This window comes from Balaenoptera acutorostrata, chromosome X, assembly GCF_949987535.1.
Source record: "Balaenoptera acutorostrata chromosome X, mBalAcu1.1, whole genome shotgun sequence".
Lineage (NCBI taxonomy): Eukaryota > Metazoa > Chordata > Mammalia > Artiodactyla > Balaenopteridae > Balaenoptera > Balaenoptera acutorostrata.
Genome location: NC_080085.1, coordinates 54,827,813 through 54,847,762, shown reverse-complemented (window position 1 = coordinate 54,847,762; position 19,950 = coordinate 54,827,813).

Sequence of the window (19,950 nt, the reverse complement as noted above, 5' to 3'; positions counted from 1 at the left end):
AGATGTCAAGACACTGCGTGGGCCATATTCTCTTGTGAACTGAGGAATGGGGTCACTAGTCTGAAGACCAGGCAGCTGAGCATGGCCTTGGTCTTGGCTGCTCCTCCTTCAATTCTGCTGGGACCATCAAAGTTCTTTCTCTTCACCTAATGTTCCTATGCCCTGCAAGCTATAAAATGGTGGTGATATTTTTATTCACACTGAGTTGGAGATGTAGCAGCTTCTAAAAGAGTGCCACCCATGCACTTCAAATCAGGTTTACCAGAATTCTGTATTGGACTTATAAGGCCCAGGTACAACTAATAATAACATGGTGCTCTGTTTACCTTTTTTTTCTTTGTTCTGCCTTCAGGGAACAATTGAGGGGGAAGAGTAAGGCAAAATTTGGGCATTCTTGGGTATTCTAGCCAATACCAAAAAATCTCTTCATGCCCTCAATACTATTCATCTTCTAACTTTGTTGTATCAGGTACCTATGGGATTATTTACTCAGAAACTCTCTCTAGGAATTCTGCTCCCCTTATCCTGTTTCTCCACCCCACCATCTATATGACTACAACAGAGTTGCTATATTATTACCTCATTATCATAAATCTTAACCATAGTTGATTGCACCAGGGGTCAGGGCCTTATTTCAGGTGAACCTCTTCCTTGGGTCTTTTCTCTGAGGTGAGAAGGCAGCAGCAGCTCCATCTGTCCCTTTTATTAGAAGGAAAAAGTCTTTCCTGGGAGCCCCCAGGCTGATTCCCCCTTATGATCATTGTCCAAAACTGAGTGCATTGTCCACCCTGGCTTTAAGGAAGCTGGAAAAGTGAGTATCCTGCCTGGGACTGGTTATATTGCCTCCCAGAACAAATTTAGGGGTATGTTGGCAAAAGAAAATGTGGGGAATGAGTATTGGGAAAATAATTAACAAGGTCTGCCACACGAATACATTTATTTATAGATATAATACAAAACCAAACATAAACCTAACTAACTGCCTTGCAAGGCAAGTGATCCATTTAAAAAGGGGGCTCTACTTTTATTCAACATAGTTTTGGATGTCCTAACCATGGCTATCAGAGAAGAAAAAGAAATAAAAGGAATCCAAATTGGAAAAGAAGAAGGAAAACTGTCACTGTTTGAAGATGACTTGATACTATACATAATAAATCCTAAAGATGCTATAAGAAAAATACTAGAGCTCATCAATGAATTTGATAAAGTTGCAGGATACAAATTAATACACAGAAATCTCTTGCATTCCTATACACTAACAATGAAAAATCAGAAAGAGAGATTAAGGAAACACTCCCATTTACCATTGCATCCAAAAGAATAAAATACCTAAGAATAAACCTACCTAAGGAGACAAAAGACCTGTATTCAGGAAACTGTAAGATACTGATGAAAGAAATAAAAGATGACACAGATGGAGAGATATATCATGTTGTTGGATTGGAAGAATCAATACTGTGAAAATGACTACACTACCCAAAGCAATCTACAGATTCAATGCAATCCCTATCAAATTACCAATGGAATTTTTCACAGAATTAGAAGAAAAAAATTTTTAATTTTTATGGAAACACAAAAGGCCATGAATAACCAAAACAATCTTGAGAAAGTAAAATGTAGCTGGAGGAATCAGGCTCCATGACTTCAGGCTATACTACAAAGTTACAGTTATCAAAACAGTATGGTACTGGCACAAAAACAGAAATATAGATCATTGGAACAGGATAGAAAGTCCAGAGATAAACCCACGTACCTATGATCACCTAATCTATGACAAAAGAGGCAAGAATATACAATGGAGAAAAAACAGTCTCTTCAATAAGTGGTGCTCGGAAAACTGGATACCTACATGAAAAAGAAGGAAATTAGAACATTCTCTAACACCATACACAAAAATAAACTCAAAATGGATTAAAGACCTAAATGTAAGGCTGGATACTATACAACTCTTAGAGGAAAACATAGGCAGAATACGCTATGACATAAATCACAGCAAGATCTTTTTCGATCCACCTCCTAGAGAACTTGAAATAAAAACAAAAATAAACAAACGGGACCTAATGAAACTTAAAAGCTTTTGCACAACAAAGGAAACCATAAACAAAACGAAAAGACAACCCTCAGAATGGGAGAAAATATTTGCAAATGAAGCAACCGACAAGGGATTAATCTCCAAAATGTACAAACAGCTCATGCAGCTCAATAGTAAAAAAACAAAAACAAGGACAAAAAAACCCAATGAAAAAATGGATGGAAGATCTAAATAGACATTTCTGTCTATGTTAAAAAGCACATGAAAAGATGCTCAACATCACTAGTTATTAGAGAAATGCAAATCAAAACTATAATGAGGTGTCACCTCACACAGGTCAGAATGACCATCATCAAAAAATCTACAAACAATAAATGCTGGAGAGGGTGTGGGGAAAAGGGAACCCTCTTGCACTGTTGGTGGGAATGTAAACTGATACAGCCACTATGGAGAATAGTATGGAGGTTCCTTAAAAAACTAAATATAGAAGTACCATATGATCCAGCAATCCCACTCCTGGGCATATATCCAGAGAAAACCATAATTCAAAAAGATACATGCACCCCAGTGGTAATTGCAGTGCTATTTACAATAGCCAAGGCATGGAAGCACCCTAAATGTCCATTGATAGAGGGATGGATAAAGAAGATGTGGTATATATATACAATGAAATATTACTCCACCATAGAAAAGAACAAAATAATTCCATTTGCAGCAACATGGATAGACCTAGAGATTGTTATACTGGGTGAAGTAAGTCAGACAGAGAAAGGCAAATATCATATGATATCGCTTATACATGGAATCTAAAACAAGGCTACAAATGAACTTATCTACAAAACCGAAATAGAGTTACAGATGTATAAAATAAACTTATGGTTTACTGGGCGGTAAGGGAGGGGGGAGGTTTAAATTGCGAGATTGGGATTGACACATACACACTACTATATATAAATTAGATAACTAATAAGGACCTACTGTATAGCACAGGGAACTCTACTCAATACTCTGTAATGGCTTATATGGGAAAAGAATCTAAGAGTGGATATATGTATATGGATAACTGATTCACTTTGCTGTACAGCAGAAACTAATACAACATTGTAAATCAATTATACCCCAATAAAAATTTTTAAAAAATAAAAAGGGGGCTCTGTGTTTTGTTTAGCTGCATGTCTTTTATGGGTTGGGGTAGGCCAGCTAGTAGGGAAAAGCCAGAGGGACAGAAGTGCTCTGCATAATAGAGGAGGAAGTGTTTGGAGCTAAGGGAGCAATCTGGGAGGGAGAGGGATAAGAGAAGGTATGAGAGGAGGAAAAAGAAGTTGGTGGAAAACCACATGTTTTGTGTTCTGAACTTTCCCTGTTACCTCCAAATCTTTAATGAAGTCTAGAACTCATGAAAGGATTATTGTGGATGGATTTCTTGTGAAAACTAATGAAGGGTTGAGCTCTATGTATAAATTGTATTGGAGTAAAGCACAGATAACATGTGTAGATACAGTAGCCATAGGCCAGAGCCTTAGGAAAGCAAGAAGGTGTAAGCCCCACAGGTGATCACAGAAATCATGGGGAGAGTCAGGAGTTCACATATCATGGAACAATAGAGGCCAAAAACAATTATTCCAAGATCTCTGAGAAATAAGGCAGGCCCAGCCAATATCTGTGTTATACATGTTTCTTGTTCCCATTAAGTGGTGAGCTCCTTGAGGACTGGAATAACATCTTATTCATTGTCGCATCCCAGCACTTAGCCAGATGCCTGGAACATAGTAGATATTTCTTGAATTAAATTGAACTGACCTGCCCTATATTGTAATTCTCAATATACCTATCTTAACTCCCTTAGTAAATTGGAATCTCTATGAAGAGTGTGTCATTTTTTTATTGGATAAGGTGCCTTGAATACAGTAGGTGCTTAAAGGGTCAATTTTCAGAGCCCTGCCTTCATGGAGAGGGATAAAGTCTTAGGTAATATAAGTCCCATTTCTGGTGTGCTCTATAATGCAGGCTCTGATTTCTTGGCAGTTTATTTCTCTTAGGCCAGTACGAAAATGAATTTCAAGCAAATATTAATTGATGACAGGGGAAGGTAGCAAAGACACATGCTGTGTAGCAGAGGAGAACCAGCTTGAAATTTTAATTTGCCATCAATGATCCACAAAGTAAATAGTCAAGCAGATATCAAGAGATGGCAGTATATAGCCATTACTCACAATTAGAAACTGTAGTTCATTTATTTTAAGTATAACTGGGTGTAAAAGAAAACACTGGAGTGATATGCACTATAATGTTGAGTGTGAAAATCTTTACGAAGTGAAATTATGGGTGATTTGTTTCTTCTTTATCCTTTTATGCAATTTATAAACTGCAGGATATGTTCATAAATGCTCTCTAAAATAAATTCAGTTCATTTTTGTCAACAAGAATAGCATTAACATTCACTGAATGTCTATTATGTGTTGAACACTACACTAGGCATTTTATAAATGTTACATCATTTAATCCTTGGTAATGCCTTATTCAGCCAATTTTATGGATGACATAACTGAGCTCCAGAATACAGTCAGAAAGTTCAAGTGTAAACATTTAAACTCAGTTTTGTCTGAAGAGCTTGGTGAAACATGGATTGCTGGGCCCCAACCCCAGAGTTTCTGATTAAGCAGATTTAGGGAGGGATTAAGAGTTTGCACTCTAACAAGTTCTCAGGTTATGCTAACCCCACTGTTCTGGGGATCACACCGTGGAAACTGTTGCTCCAGAGAATCTAAGTATTGTGAAAACCTTAAGTCATCTAATACTGAGCTTCTAAATCAGTGAATAAAAGTACAGGAGTGTGCCACAAATGAATGACAGATGTGCAGAGATATTGTATCATTTTTACCCTCAGAATGATTGAGTAACTAGTAACTGGCCACAGTCTTGTTGTTTATACCCAATATGCCATAAAAATATTATTTTATATAATGTGAAAAGAGTTAGAAAGAACTGATCTGTACAACTACTCATATGATGCCTGAATTCTTACCACAAAATTCCTAATAGATGGTCATATAGATTTTGCTTGAATACCACCAGAGATGGGCAACTCATTCACCTATTTTTATTCAGTTCCAGTTTTAGACTTCTCTAACCTAAATATTATAAAGTGTTTCCTCTACACAAGCAGACAGCTGGGGAAGGGAGAGTAGAAGAGAAAATATCTGAATCATGAGTTGGCAGTCAATGGCAGAAAGTTTGATGTTCTAGAGGTGTCCATCATTTCATTCCTGTATCATTTTTTTTTGCCATAAAACAAATTGCCTTCAAAAACTAGCAGCTTAAAACAGCTCACATGTATTAACTCACAGTTTCTATAGGTCAGGAATTCAGGCACAACTTGATTGGGTCCACCACTTCAGAGTTTCTCACAGGCAATTATCAAGGTATTATCTAGGCTGTAGTCATCTCAAGGTTGGACTATGGTGGGGGTGCCCCAGTTCCTTGCTAGCTAGTAGCCAGATACTGTTCTCAGTTCCTTGCTACATGAGCCTCTTCAACATGACAGCATGTTTCATCAAAGCTGCAATCTAAGAAGTCAGTAGAGCCTGCTAGCAGGACATAAGTGACAGTCTTTTGTAACCTAATATTTGAAGAGACATCCCATGACTCTGACCATATTCTATTCATCAGAAGCAAGTTACTTGGCCAAGCCCACAATAAAGGGGAAGGGAGTACACCAGGAAATGGATACCAGGAGGCAGGGATCATTGGGGGTCCTCTTAGAAGTCTACCTACTACAGAGACGCTTCTATATTCCTTCTTAGAGAAGCTACCCCAGCCACAGCCCCAACAAGTTAACCATTCTCATTATGTTTCCTTATTTCCCTGGGTTGTACAGTGGTTTAGATTAGGCTAAACAGAGATTGGGTTACTTACTGCAGGGAGCTAAGCTGGCAGGTCACTGTAGCAGAGACCTTTAGCTGCAATATAGTATCCATTTTCATATTCTTCTTTGCTAGCAGACCTGAGATTTTATTCAGTGCAACAATGTGCCTAGTTCACTTGCCATGTCCCCTTTGTAGCTAGGGGAGGCCATAAGACTTAGTTCTGGCCAATAAAATGTAAGGACAAATTTGATAAGCATTTTTGGGAATGCTTTGCTTTCCTCATAAAGAGGGGCAAAAATAGTTAGCACTTTCTTCTACCCTTTTTTCCTCCTTTTCCTGCCATGATTATGGTTATGATGGCTGGAGTTCAAGCCAGGACTATCTTACAACCATGTGAGGACTATCACTGAAATATTGGCTCTAATAACTCCCTACATCTAGACTTGTTAAATGAAAAATAAAAACTTATTTCTTTAAGTCACTATAGTTGGATTTACTGTTTATTGCTGCTAAAAGCATACCTACCTGGTACAGTCATGTAGACTGGAGGGCTGAAACTTCTGTTTTTGAATAGCCATTACCAGCTATGATAAATTGATGATCAGCTCTGATAAATAAGAGGAAGCTGATTTGCAAGAAGAAGTAAGATAGTTGAGCAGATGTTTTCAGAGAAAGGGTAAGAGATTATTCAGTCCAAGTGAGAATGAGATAGAAAGGGTTTCCAGTCCCCTGGGCCATGATTGAGTTTCCCCATTGGGTTCCACAAGATTCTCTACCATCTCATTACAATAACCTCCTTTTTACTTGAGTTAACTTCTGTAACTGGCAACCAAATATGCCTTGGATGAGCACTTAAGTTATTTTTTAAATGCAGGAGACTGAAAGATTGCAACTAATCTAATGTACTAAATTGCCCAATGGCTTTTATAGCTCTAGTGCCACCTATGACTGGAGTATACCATCACTTACAGGCCTCTCAAAGATGGCATATCCCCTGCATCTGACCCTCACTAGCCCCAGTTACTGCAGATTGACTCAACAGGGAATTCCTCAGCCTCCACAGAATACCCAGTTCCTTGATGCCCATTTTTAGATCTCAATTTGTGTCCCTGATCTTTAGGGGTATCACTTTTTGTTTACCCCCCTTAATCTGATTATCAGACCAAGGCCATAAACTGAATCCTGGGAGAATACTTTCACTGCTTCACACGTTGTACAAATAACAGGACTAGGTCCCAGACCTCTTTCTCTCCCAGAGCCTCTCTAAATCCAATTGCTTCTCTCATACTCCACTGGGCCAGGAATCAGATCAGAATAGCTAAGGGAAAGGATTGAGCAAAGGGGGAATTTGTTGTAACATAGTGGGAAAAAGAGCATGGGCTTTAGAGTCAGACAAGCTCAAATCTAGGCTCAGCCACTTCTTAACTGGGTGACTTTAAACAAATAACTCACCCCTTTGAACCTCAGATTACTCAACAGTAAAATAGGGATAATAATACCTACCATGGGATTATAGTGAGGATAAAGTAGCAATGTTTGTAAAAGCACTTTGCCTTATCTCATGTCTGGCATAATTATGTGTTTTTTTTAGTGAAAACTTTGTCTAAAGCTTAGAGAAAAAAGATTGCTTATGCTGTTTTCTCTGCCTAATGAACCCATATCCAGCTCTCAAGACCTGACTCAAATCACATTTATTCTGAAAACCTCACCATTTAAATTGAAAAAATATACTAATTTACCAAAAAGGTTATCTAAACTATTGAATTCTTCTGAGTTTATGTGATTGGACTGAATTAAGTACTACTTTTTTTTTTAACAGTTTTTTTTTATAAATTTATTTATTTATTCATTTTTGGATATGTTGGGTCTTAGCTTCCGTGCAAGGGCTTTCTCCAGTTGCGGAGAGCGGGGGCCACTCTTCATCGCGGTGCACGGGCCTCTCACCGCCACGGCCTCTCCCGCTGCGGAGCACAGGCCACAGATGCGCAGGCTCAGCAGCTGTGGCTCACGGGCCCAGTTGCTCCGCGGCATGCGGGATCCTCCCGGACCGGGGCACGAACCCGTGTCCCCTGCATTGGCAGGCGGACTCCCAACCACTGCGCCACCAGGGAAGCCCTTTTAAACAGTTTTTTGGTTTTTGTGGGTTTTTTTTTAATTAATTAATTTATTTATTTATTTTTGGCTGTGTTGGGTCTTTGTTTCTGTGCGAGGGCTTTCTCTAGTTGCGGCAAGCGGGGGCCACTCTTCATCACGGTGCGCGGGCCTCTCACTATCGTGGCCTCTCTTGTTGCGGAGCACAGGCTCCAGACGCGCAGGCTCAGTAGTTGTGGCTCACGGGCCTAGTTGCTCCGCGGCATGTAGGATCTTCCCAGACCAGGGCTCGAACCCGTGTCCCCTGCATTAGCAGGCAGACTCTCCACCACTGCGCCACCAGGGAAGCCCCTAAGTACTACTTTTGAGATTAAAATAATAGTTTGAAAATAGTAACTGTAGAAATGAATTCTATATTTATGTAAAATAATCTATGTTCTCTCAATAATATTTTCTTCATATTGGCTTTAAATTATGTTTTACTGGGTATATCTAAAGAAATGCATAATCTAAAAGATGTCAATAAATGAGTATGTGATCTTTCTCTCTGATTAAATTAAATGATTCTATGTGGCTTAAAAATAAATATTTTAGAAAAATTCTTGCTGATCTACCCTCTCTAAAAGACTAGATGGAGATCCTTTAAGCTCCAGTAAGAGGAAGAGAGATTTAGAGAGGAAAGCAAGCTAGTTTGTGGGTGCTCTTAGAAGGTACTCCATGCCCTAATCCTACCTTCCTTCTACCAAGGGATGGCTTCAATAAGAGTGGAACCTACAGAAAGATTGGGAATCAAGAAAAGAGAATACTCATGCCTGCTTTTCATCTGAAAACTTGGGGTGGGGGACAGCCTTGCAAGGGTTCCTGTGACATCATGGCATAAGAACTCAAAGCAAAAAGGGCTAACTAAGTATGGTTACAAAAGCAAAGATAACCTGAAGCAAAATATTTCATAGCGCTGGAGTGGTTTTCCTGTGCTCCTAAGAAGGATGTGTAACTTAGCTGAGAAGAAGAGTTAAGGAGGTCTTGACTTCATGATAAGGGATCTCAGCAGATGCCAGCACAGAACACCAGATGCCTTCCTTATGTATGCCCTTGGGACTTAAGTCAATCCCAAGGAAAAAGGAGAAGGAAGATTAGGAAATCCTGAATTGTTTAAGTATGAGAAAAACCCTGATGCAACTTAATATATTGGAATTTGACCAGATTAAGTTTTCTGCTACTAGAAGGAAAAGGGGCTTAAGGCAGTGCTAAGATTGATTGTGGAAAAGTACATTTGTACTTTTTACACATCTGAATAAGCAGATTGAAAATATCATGTCTATTACACATATGAGCAGAGAAGCAAATACTAACAAGGAGCCTGAAGTAATAAGACCACCAGTTCCAGGGTGGAGATCAATGGAACCAGAACAAGGAGAAGAAATTTAGATAGGATCAAAAGAGAAACTAAGGACTTACACTAATTCGTGAGTTATCAGCACTTGGAAGTTCATACACACTTTTTATGGTTATTTTCTGCATTAACATAGGTTAATGGATAGTAAAAATTCATATTGTTCTTATTCAAAAGTGTGAGTTCAATAATTCTCAATATATTCCTTTGTTGTCCTCACAAATTATGGAATTAAATGTGACCCCCCTCTAGTCTTTCCCTACCTAGGTTGTTTAATATCAAGAACCATGAAAGATGTGAGAACTTTACCTTACTTTGCAAGATAACAAGTTAGCTTGACACAGTTTCATAGGTGCTGACAGAAGACATGAAACTCCTGGGTTAAACACAAAGGAACTTTTTTTGAATTTTATTTTATTTTTATACAGCAGGTTCTTATTAGTTATCTATTTTATACATATTAGTGTATATATGTCCATCCCAATCTCCCAATTCATCCCAACCCCCCCACCATCCCCCTGCTTTCCCCCCTTGGTGTCCATACATTTGTTCTCTACATCTGTGACTCTATTACTGCCTTGCAAACCAGTTCATCTGTACCATTTTTCTAGATTCCACATATATGCGTTGATATACGATATTTGTTTTTCTCTTTCTGACTTACTTCACTCTGTATGACAGACTCTAGGTCCATCCACGTCTCTACAAATGACCCAGTTTTGTTCCCTTTTATGGCTGAGTAATATTCCATTGTATATATGTACCACATCTTCTTTACCCATTCTTCTGTCGATGGGCATTTAGGTTGCTTCCATGACCTGGCTATAGTAACTAGTGCTGCAGTGAACATTGGACTGCATGTGTCTTTTTGAATTATGGTTTTCTCAGGGTATATATAGGCCCAGTAGTGGGATTGCTGGCTAATATTGTAATTCTATTTTTAGTTTTTTAAGGAACCTTCATACTGTTCTCCATAGTGATTGTATCAATTTACATTCCCACCAATAATGCAGAAGGGTTCCCTTTTCTCCATACGCTCTCCAGCATTTATTGTGGCTAGATTTTTTTAAGTTTTTTTTGATGTGGATCATTTTTTTAAAAATATCTTTAAAAGAGTATAATTGCTTTACAATGGTGTCTTAGTTTCCACTTTATAACAATATGAATCAGCCTTACGTATACATATATCCACGTATCTCCTCCCTCTTGCATCTCCCTCACACCCTCCCTATCCCTTCCTTCTAGGTGGTCACAAAGCACGGACGTGATCTCCCTGTCCTATGCGACTGCTTCCCACTAGCTATCTATTTTACATTTTGGCAGTATTTATAAGTCCACGCCACTCTCTCACTTCATCCCAGCTTACCCTTCCCCCTCCCCATGTCCTCAAGTCCATTATCTATGTCTGCTTTATTCCTGTCCTGCCCCTAGATTCTTCAGAACCATTTTTTTTAGATTCTGTGTATATGTGTTAGCATACAGTATTTGTTTTTCTCTTTCTGACATACTTCACTCTGTATGACAGACTCAAGATCCATCCACCTCACTACAAATAACTCAATTGTGTTTCTATTTATGGCTGAGTAATATTCCATTGTATTTATGTGCCACATCTTCTTTATCCATTCATCTGTCGATGGACATTTAGGTTGCTTCCATGTCCTGGCTATTGTAAATAGAGCTGCAATGAACATTGTGGTACATGACTCTTTTTGAATTATGGTTTTCTCAGGGTATATGCCCAGTAGTGGGATTGCTGTGTCGTATGGCAGTTCTATTTTTAGTTTTTTTAAGGAACCTCCATACTGTTCTCTATAGTAGCTGTATCAATTTACATTCCCACCAGAAGTGCAAGAGGGTTCCCTTTTCTCCACACCCTCTCCAGCATTTATTGTTTGTAGATTTTCTGATGATGGCCATTCTGACCAGTGTGAGGTGATACCTCATTGCAGTTTAACACAGAGGAATTTATTACTCACAGCACAGCAAGCAGCATGAGCCTCATGTTTATGTTGGTTCAGCTTGCCATCCAAGTCCCACCAGGGGTCACATAGAGGGGCCCAGGTGGATACTGCACATGCAGTGGGTTTTAATCAAACTGAGTAACCCTGAGTTTAGGAAACACGATCTTTTATTATGGGGAGTAAGCAAACCTATCTGACTTTTGCTTTCAAGGGAGACATTACCTGTATTACACTGGGCAGTAAATCAACTTGCTCTTTGCTCTGGAGAACAACGTAATCTCTATTTTGCAAGGTTGTTCTCTATACAAGCATATATTTGAAAACAAAAGGGCCATTATTAGTATATCTGCTTGCAAAATGTGCAGAAGTATGAGAGATCCATGGAAATTAACTCCTAACATGTAGACCATTCCTTACCATTTAAGGCCAAGATTCTAATGCCCAGAGATGATAAAACTAGTTAAGATCCTTTTCAGAATGGTGTCTTAATGGAGTCTAATTCTATTTGGATGTCACAAGTAAGGCAAAAGTAGTTACTTGCAGCTGGAGATGGGGGGGCAGTTCTTCTTGGTAGTGCTGTGAAATGAAGCTAAAGAGTTAGGCGAAAGCCAAGTAATCATTCTGAATTTTATCCTGAAAGCTATAAGGATCCATATATGGAATTTGATGGGCAGGAGGAAAAGGATTAGATAGAAACAAGTGGATTATAGGATTACAAGTGGGGCATGATAAGGTTAATATTTTAGAAAGGTCACTGGCAATTGTGTGGAGGACAAATTGAAGGCAAGAAAGAGCAGGTAAGCAAGACTGGAAACTTATGTTAATCAAGATGTGAGATGATGGCACTTGAACTAAGGTACTGGGAGTCAAGGTAGATAGAAGTGGGTGGATTTGAGAGTTTTGAAAAAAGAATAATGAACAAACTTGAGACCTTATTGAAAATGAGGCATGAGGGCAAAGGAAGAGTCAATGATGATGGCTGGGTTTCTTTTGTGAGTGCTATAGTGTATCTTTGTGGGTTTTTTTAGTTACCCAGCATTCATTGCCCCTTACTTTGGTAGTATAACTTTAATTTTTTTGAAAAAAATGACCTCTCTACACCATTGTGTGTAGGCTTGGTAAGATTATCAATCAAAGAAGGTGCCCTGCCCACCCTAGGTAAGGAGTAGTCTCATTACCAAATTTTGGCCAATTAGACTATCTATTCTGAAACTACAAAATTTGAATAAAGTGATGCATAAATGGGGGAAAATATTTGGAGCTGATTGACTCCAGTGACAGCACCCTGAGGAAGCTGTCAGGTAGTTGTTGCTATCTTGTCTCTGGAGCTACCCTAGTTTGTAGGCTTTTCTGTCCTTCCTGTTGCTTCTGTAGCTCCCAGATAGTCTTACATTTAGTTTTTACTTAAATTAGCCAGATACATTTTCTGTTGAGTTGTAATAGTTCTTTATATATTCTAGATATTAAACCTTTACCAGATATATGATCTTCAAATATTTTCTCCCATTCTATAGATTGCTTTTTCACTTTCTTTATTGCTTTCCTCGCCGGTTCTGTCTACTTATAGTATCCATTATTGAAGGTTGTGCTTTGAAGTCATCAACTATTATTGTAGAATTGTTTATTTCTCCCTGCATTTCTGTCAGTGTTTGCTTCATACATTTGGGGACTATGTTGTTTGGTGTGTGTGTTTATAATTATAATATCTTCTTGATGAATTAACCCCTTTATATTATATAATGTCCTATTTTATCTCTTATAACAGTTTTTCTATTATAGTCTATTTTGTCTTACACTAGTATAGCCACCCTGGCTCTCTTTTAGACACTATTTGAAGAATATCTTTTCCATCTTCTCATATTCAACATATTTGCACCTTTGGATCTAAAGGGAGTCTCTTGTAGACAGTACATAGTTGAATCATGGTTTTTTTAAATCCATTCTTCCAATCTTTGCCTTTTGATTGAAGGTTTAATTAATTTGTATTTTATGTAATTACTGATAAGGAAGGACTTAACTTCTGTCACTTTACTATTTGTTTTCTGTATGTCTTATACCTTTTATGTCCCTCAATACCTCCATGACGGCCTTCTTTTGTGTTTAGTTGACTTTTTGTAGTGCACCATTTTGATTACCTTCTCATTTCCTTTTGTGTATATTTTCAGATATTTTGCTGTTATTACCATGAAAATTACATTTATCACCCTAAATTGATAACAATACAATATGAATTGATAACAACTTAAACTTCAATAGCATATAATAACTGCTCCTATACATCTCTGTCCCCCTTTATATTATTGTCACAATTTTAAAATTACATCTTTATATATTATATTCCCAATAACATAGATTTGTGATTATTTTCTATGCATTTGCCTTTCAAATCCTGTAGAAAGTAAAAAGTGGAGTTATAAACCAAAAATATAATAATACTGGCCTTTAGATTTATCCATATAGTTACTTTTACCAGAAATTTCTTTATTCTTAGGAATAAATTTTATTTCTTCTTATTACTTTGAGCTACTGCCTAATGTCCTTTCTTTTCAACCTGAAGCATTTCAACCCTTTAGCATTTCTTATCGGGTAAGTGTAATCCTAACAATCTCCTTCAACTTTTATTTTTCTATGTGTATCTCAATATCTCCCTCATACCTGAAGGACAGTTTTGCCTAAATAGAATTCTTGGTTGACAGTTTTGTTTTCTTTCAGCAGTCTAAATATGTTATCCCACTGCCTTCTGGCCTCCATGGTTTCTGATAAGAATCAGCTGTTTATCTTATTGAGGATTCCTTGTAGATGACAAGTTACTTCTCTCTTGCTATTTTCAAGTTTCTCTATTTGTCTTTTGACAAAATTTGATTATAATATGTCTCAATGTGGATCACATTGACTTTATCCTACTTGAAATTCATTGAGCTTATTAGATGGGTAGAGACATGTCTTTCATCAAATTTGGGAGGTTTTCAGCCATTATTTCATCAAATATTCTTTTTTGTCTCTCTGTCTCTCTCTCTCTCCCCTCCTTTTGAGACTCCTATAATATGTTTTATGTCTGTTGGTCTGCTTGATGGTATGTATACCACAGGTCCCTTTTCATGTTATTTTTTATGGTTCTCTGACTGGTTACTTTAATTATCCTATCTTTTAGTTCACTGATTCTGTATTATACCTGCTCAAATTTGCTGTAAAACCGTTTTAGTGACTTGTTTTTTCATTTCAGTTATGTACTCTTCAGCTGTAAAATCTGTTTGATTCCTTTTAAAATTTCTGTCTCTATATTGATATTCTCATATTGTTCATACATCGTTTCCCTGATTGATGTCCTTTAGTTCTTTATCCATGGTTTCCTTTAGTTCTTTTAGCATGTTTAAAACAGCTGTTTTAAAGTCTGGGTTTAGTAAGTTTGATGTCTGTTCTTGCTCAGGGATGGTTTCTGTCAATTTATTTTGTTTTATGAATGGGCCTTTTTTCCTGTTTCTTTGTATGCCTTGTGATTTTGCTTTTGTTGTTATTGAAAACTGGACATTTGAATGTTACGATGTGATAACTCTGGAAATATGGTTATTGCTCTTCCCCAGCCTTTCCTGTTTTATTTCTTTTAAAGCTGTAATAGTCTATCTACTGACTTTTTGTCTATTTTTGCATAGACTGTATTTCTTGTTATATGTGATCACTGACATTTCTTTTTTCTTATCTTGTGTACACCTAATGTGAACATATTTCTGTAAATGCCAGCAGCTAAACAAACAAACAAATAAACAACAACAACAAAAATCCGACCTCTCCCTGTCTTTGCAGATTGGCTGTGTGCTGGATTCTTCCTTTAATACTTAGGCTGCACATAGCCTTTAAGCATTGAGCCTAGGGATCAGCCCAAGGTGAAAGTTGAAGGTCTTCTCAGGTCTTTTCTGAGCATCTTGCTCTGCATACAGGTGTGGCTTTCTAAATTCTTCCATATACACAGGTACTTTTGAATGCCCAAATTTCCCAAGGAAATTCTCCCCCAGCATTTTCTCTCAGGCCTCAGGGTGTGTATGGCATATCACCCCAACAGTAGTCTTTTGCCTCAGTCATCTGTGGGTTGTTCATCTGCCTTACCTTACAATGTTTTCAAACATTGCCCACCAGTTTTCTGGCCTGGGTGAATTCCAAGTTAGGCAAGACAGAGATGAACACTTTGCATCAGTCACTAAGTTATACCCCAGATAAGTTAGAACAGACCTATATAATAATATACAAATTAAGAATGCTGTGCTTCTTCTAGAACCAGGGACCAGGGCCCCACTCAGTGAATGCAGCTGCCATCTTCAATACCATTGCCAAGCTGGAGAGGGATGGGGCAAGGGCAGTAAAAAACATGAGAAGTTTCCTACAATAATTTGTTGACTGAAATTCCCTTGGTTAGTGAAAACCTTTGACTGTTTTCCAGAGTTTTGACAAAGTTTGTTCTGACAGCTATTACTTGTTTTTCAATGATTCTTTAAGGGGTGGGAATGGAACTACCTGTTCTGCCATTTTCCTAATATCACCTAGAATCCACTTTTAAAGACAAGGGAATCCTGAGAAAGTTATATGTGTTTTTCCCCTATGAATCCTATGAAACCCATGATTTATTTTGTAATTTAATTCTGACTTGGCTAAGAAACTCAGATATATTTGTGGCTACCATTAGCAATTGTGCAAGAATTTATTTTTGGGAGAAACCTTCAAGATGGCAGAGGAGTAAGATGTGGAGATCACCTTCCTGTCCACAAATACATCAGAAATACATCTACATGTGGAACAACTCCTACAGAACCTACTGAACGCTGACAGAAGACCTCAGACTTCCCAAAAGGTAAGAAACTCCCTTCGTACCTGGGTAGGGCAAAAGAAAAAAGAAAAAACAGAGACAAAATAGGGACATGACATGCACTTCTGAGAGGCAACTGTGACGGAGGAAAAGTTTGCACACACTAGGAAGCCCCTTCACTGGCAGAGATGGGGTGGCAGGGGGGAAGGTTCAGAGCCATGGAGGAGAGGACAGCAACAGGGGTGCAGAGGGCAAAGCAGAGAGATTCCCGCACAGAGGATCGCTGCAGACCAGCACTCACCAGCCTGAGACGCTTATCTGCTCACCCGCCAGGGCAGATGGGGGCTGGGAGCGGAAGCTCAGGCTTCGGAGGTCAGATCCCAGGGAGAGGACTGGAGTTCGCTGTGTGAACACAGCCTGAAGGGGGCTAGTGTGCCACAGCTAGCCAGGAGGGAGTCCAGGAAAAAGACTGGAACTGCCTAAGACGCAAGAGACCATTGTTTCGGGTTGCACAAGGAGAGGGGATTCAGAGAACTGCCTAAACGAGATCCAGAGGTGGGCGCAAACCACGGCTATCAGTGCAGACACCAGAGACGGGTATGAAATGATCAGGCTGCTGCTGCAGCCACCAAGAAACCTGTGTGCAAGCACAGGTCACTATCCACACCTCCCCTCCCAGGAGGTTGTGCATCCCACCACTGCCAGGGTCCCATGATCCAGGGACAACTTCCCCGGGAGAACAAATGGCATGCCTCAGGCTGTTGCAATGTCATGTCAGCCTCTGCTGCCACAGGCTCACCCCACATTCCATACCCCTCCCTCCCCCTGGCCTGAGTGAGCCAGAGCCCCTAGTCAGCTGCTACTTTAAACCTGTCCTATCTGGGTGGGGAACAGATGCCCTCAGGTGACCTACATGCAGATGCAGGGCCAAATCCAAAGCTGAACCCCAGGAGCTGTGCGAACAAAGAATAGAAAGGGAAATTTCTCCCAGTAGCCTCAGGAGCAGCGGACTAAATCTCCACAATCAACGTGATGTACCCTGCATCTCTGGAATACCTGAATAGACAGCGAATCACCCCAAAATTGCGGTGGTGGACTTTGGGACCAACTGTAGATGTGGGGTTTGCTTTCTGCATCTAATATCTTCCTGGTTTTATGTTTGTTGTAGCTTAGTATTTATGGTTTATTATCATTGGTAGATTTGTTTACTGATTTGGTTGTTCTCTTCTTTTTTTATATATAGATTTTTTTTCCTTTTTCTCTTTTCATGAGTGTGTACGTGTATGCTTCTTTGCATGATTTTGTCTGTATAGCTTTGTTTTACCATTTGTCCTAGGGTTCTGTCTGTCCGTTTTGTTTTTTTTTTTTTTTTTCTGTATACTTTTTGAGCTTCTTATCATTTGTGGATTGATGTTTTGGTTTGGTTGCTCTCTTATTTCTTTCTTTCTTTTTTTTTCTTTTTTAAATTACTTTTTATTTATTTTTATTTTTAATAATTTTTTTATTTTTTATTTTAATAACTTTCTTTTGCTTTCCTTCTTTCTTTCTTTCTTTCCTTCCTTCTTTCTTTCTTTCTTTCTTTCTTTCTTCTTTCTTTCTTTCTTTCTTTCCTTCCTTCCTTCCTTTCTTCTTTCTTTCTTTCTTTCTTTCATTCTTTCTTTCTTCTTCCTTTTTTTCTCTTTTCTTCTGAGCAGTGTGGCTGACAGGGTATTGGTGTTCCGGCAGGATGTCAGACCTGTGCCTCTGAGGTGGGAGAGCTGAGTTCAGGACATTGGTCCACCAGATACCAGAGACCAGCTCCATGTAATATCAAATGGTGAAAGTTCTCCCAGAGCTCTCCATCTCAACACTAAGACCCAGCTCCACTCAACGACCAGCAAGCTACAGTGCTGGACACCCTATGCCAAACAAGTAGCAAGACAGGTGCACAACCCCACCCATTAGCAGAGAGGCTGCCTAAAATCATAATAAGGTAACAGAAACCCCAAAACAACCACCAGACGTGGTCCTGCCCACCAGAAAGATAAGATCCAGCCTCATCCACCAGAACACCAGCACCGGCCTCTTCCACCAGGAAGCCTACACAACCCAGTGAACCAACGTTACCCACTGGGGTCAGACACCAAAAACAATGGGAACTATGAACCTGCAACCTGTGAAAAGGAGACCCCAAACACAGTAATATAAACAAAATGAGAAGACAGAGAAACACACAGCAGATGAAGGAGCAACGTAGAAACCCCCCAGACCAAACAAATGAAGAGGAAATAGAAGTCTACCTGAAAAAGAATTCAGAGTAATTATAGTAAAGATGATCCAAAATCTTGGAAATCAAATGGAGAAAATACAAGAAACGTTTAACAAAGATGTAGAAGAACTAAAGAGCAAACAAAAAATGATGAACAACACAATAAATGAAATTAAAAAATTCTCTAGAAGGAATCAATAGCAGAATAACTGATGCAGAAGAACGGATAAGTGACGTGGAAGATAAAATAGTGGAAATAACTACCACAGAGCAGAATACAGAAAAAAGAATGAAAAGAATTGAGGACAGTCTCAGAGACCTCTGGGACAACATTAAAGGCACCAACATTCGATTTATAGGGGTCCCAGGAGAAGAAGAGAAAAAGAAAGGGAATGAGAAAATATTTGAAGAGATTATAGTTGAAAACTTCCCTAACATGGGAAAGGAAATAGTCAATCAAGTCCAGGAAGCACAGAGATTCCACACAGGATAAATCCAAGTAGAAACATGACAAGACACGTATTAATCAAGCTATCAAAAATTAAATACAAAGAAAAAATATTAAAAGCAGCAAGGGAAAAGCAACAAGTAACATACAAAGGAATCCCCATAAGGTTAACAGCTGATCTTTCAGCAGAAACTCTGCAAGCCAGAAGGGAGTGGTGGGCAAATTTAAAGTGATGAAAGGGAAAAAAAACTACAACCAAGATTACTGTACCCAGCAAGGATCTCATTGAGATTCAAAAGAGAAATTAAAACCTTTACAGACAAGCAAAACTAAGAGAATTCAGGACCACCAAACCAGCTTTACAACAAATGCTAAAGGAACTTATCTAGGCAGGAAACACAAGACAAAGAAAAGACCTACAATAACAAACCCCAAACAATTAAGAAAATGGTAATAGGAACATACATATCGATAATTACCTTAAATGTAAATGGATTAAATGCTCCAGCCAAAAGAAACAGATTGGCTGAATGGATACAGAAACAAGACCCATATATATGCTGTCTAGAAGACACCCACTTCAGACCTAGGGACAAATACAAACCGAAAGTGAGGATATGGAAAAAGATATTCCATGCAAATGGAAATAAAAAGAAACCTAGAATAACAAATCTCATATGAGACCAAAGAGATTTTAAAGTACAGACTATTACGAGAGAAAAGGAATGACACTACATAATGATCAAGGGATCAATCCAAGAAGAAGATATAACAATTGTAAATATTTATGCACCCAAAATAGGAGCACCTCAATACATAAGGCAAATGCTAACAGCCATAAAATGGGAAATCAACAGTAACACAATCATAGTAGGGAAATTTAACACCCCACTTTCACCAATGGACAGATCATCGAAAATGAAAGTAAATAAGGAAACACAAGCTTAAAATGACACATTAAACAAATGGACTTCATTGATATTTATAGGACATTCCATCCAAAAACAACAGAATACATTTTCTTTTCAAGTGCTCATGGAACATTCTCCAGGATATATCATATCTTGGGTCACAAATTAAGCCTTGGTAAATTTAAGAAAATTGAAATCTTAT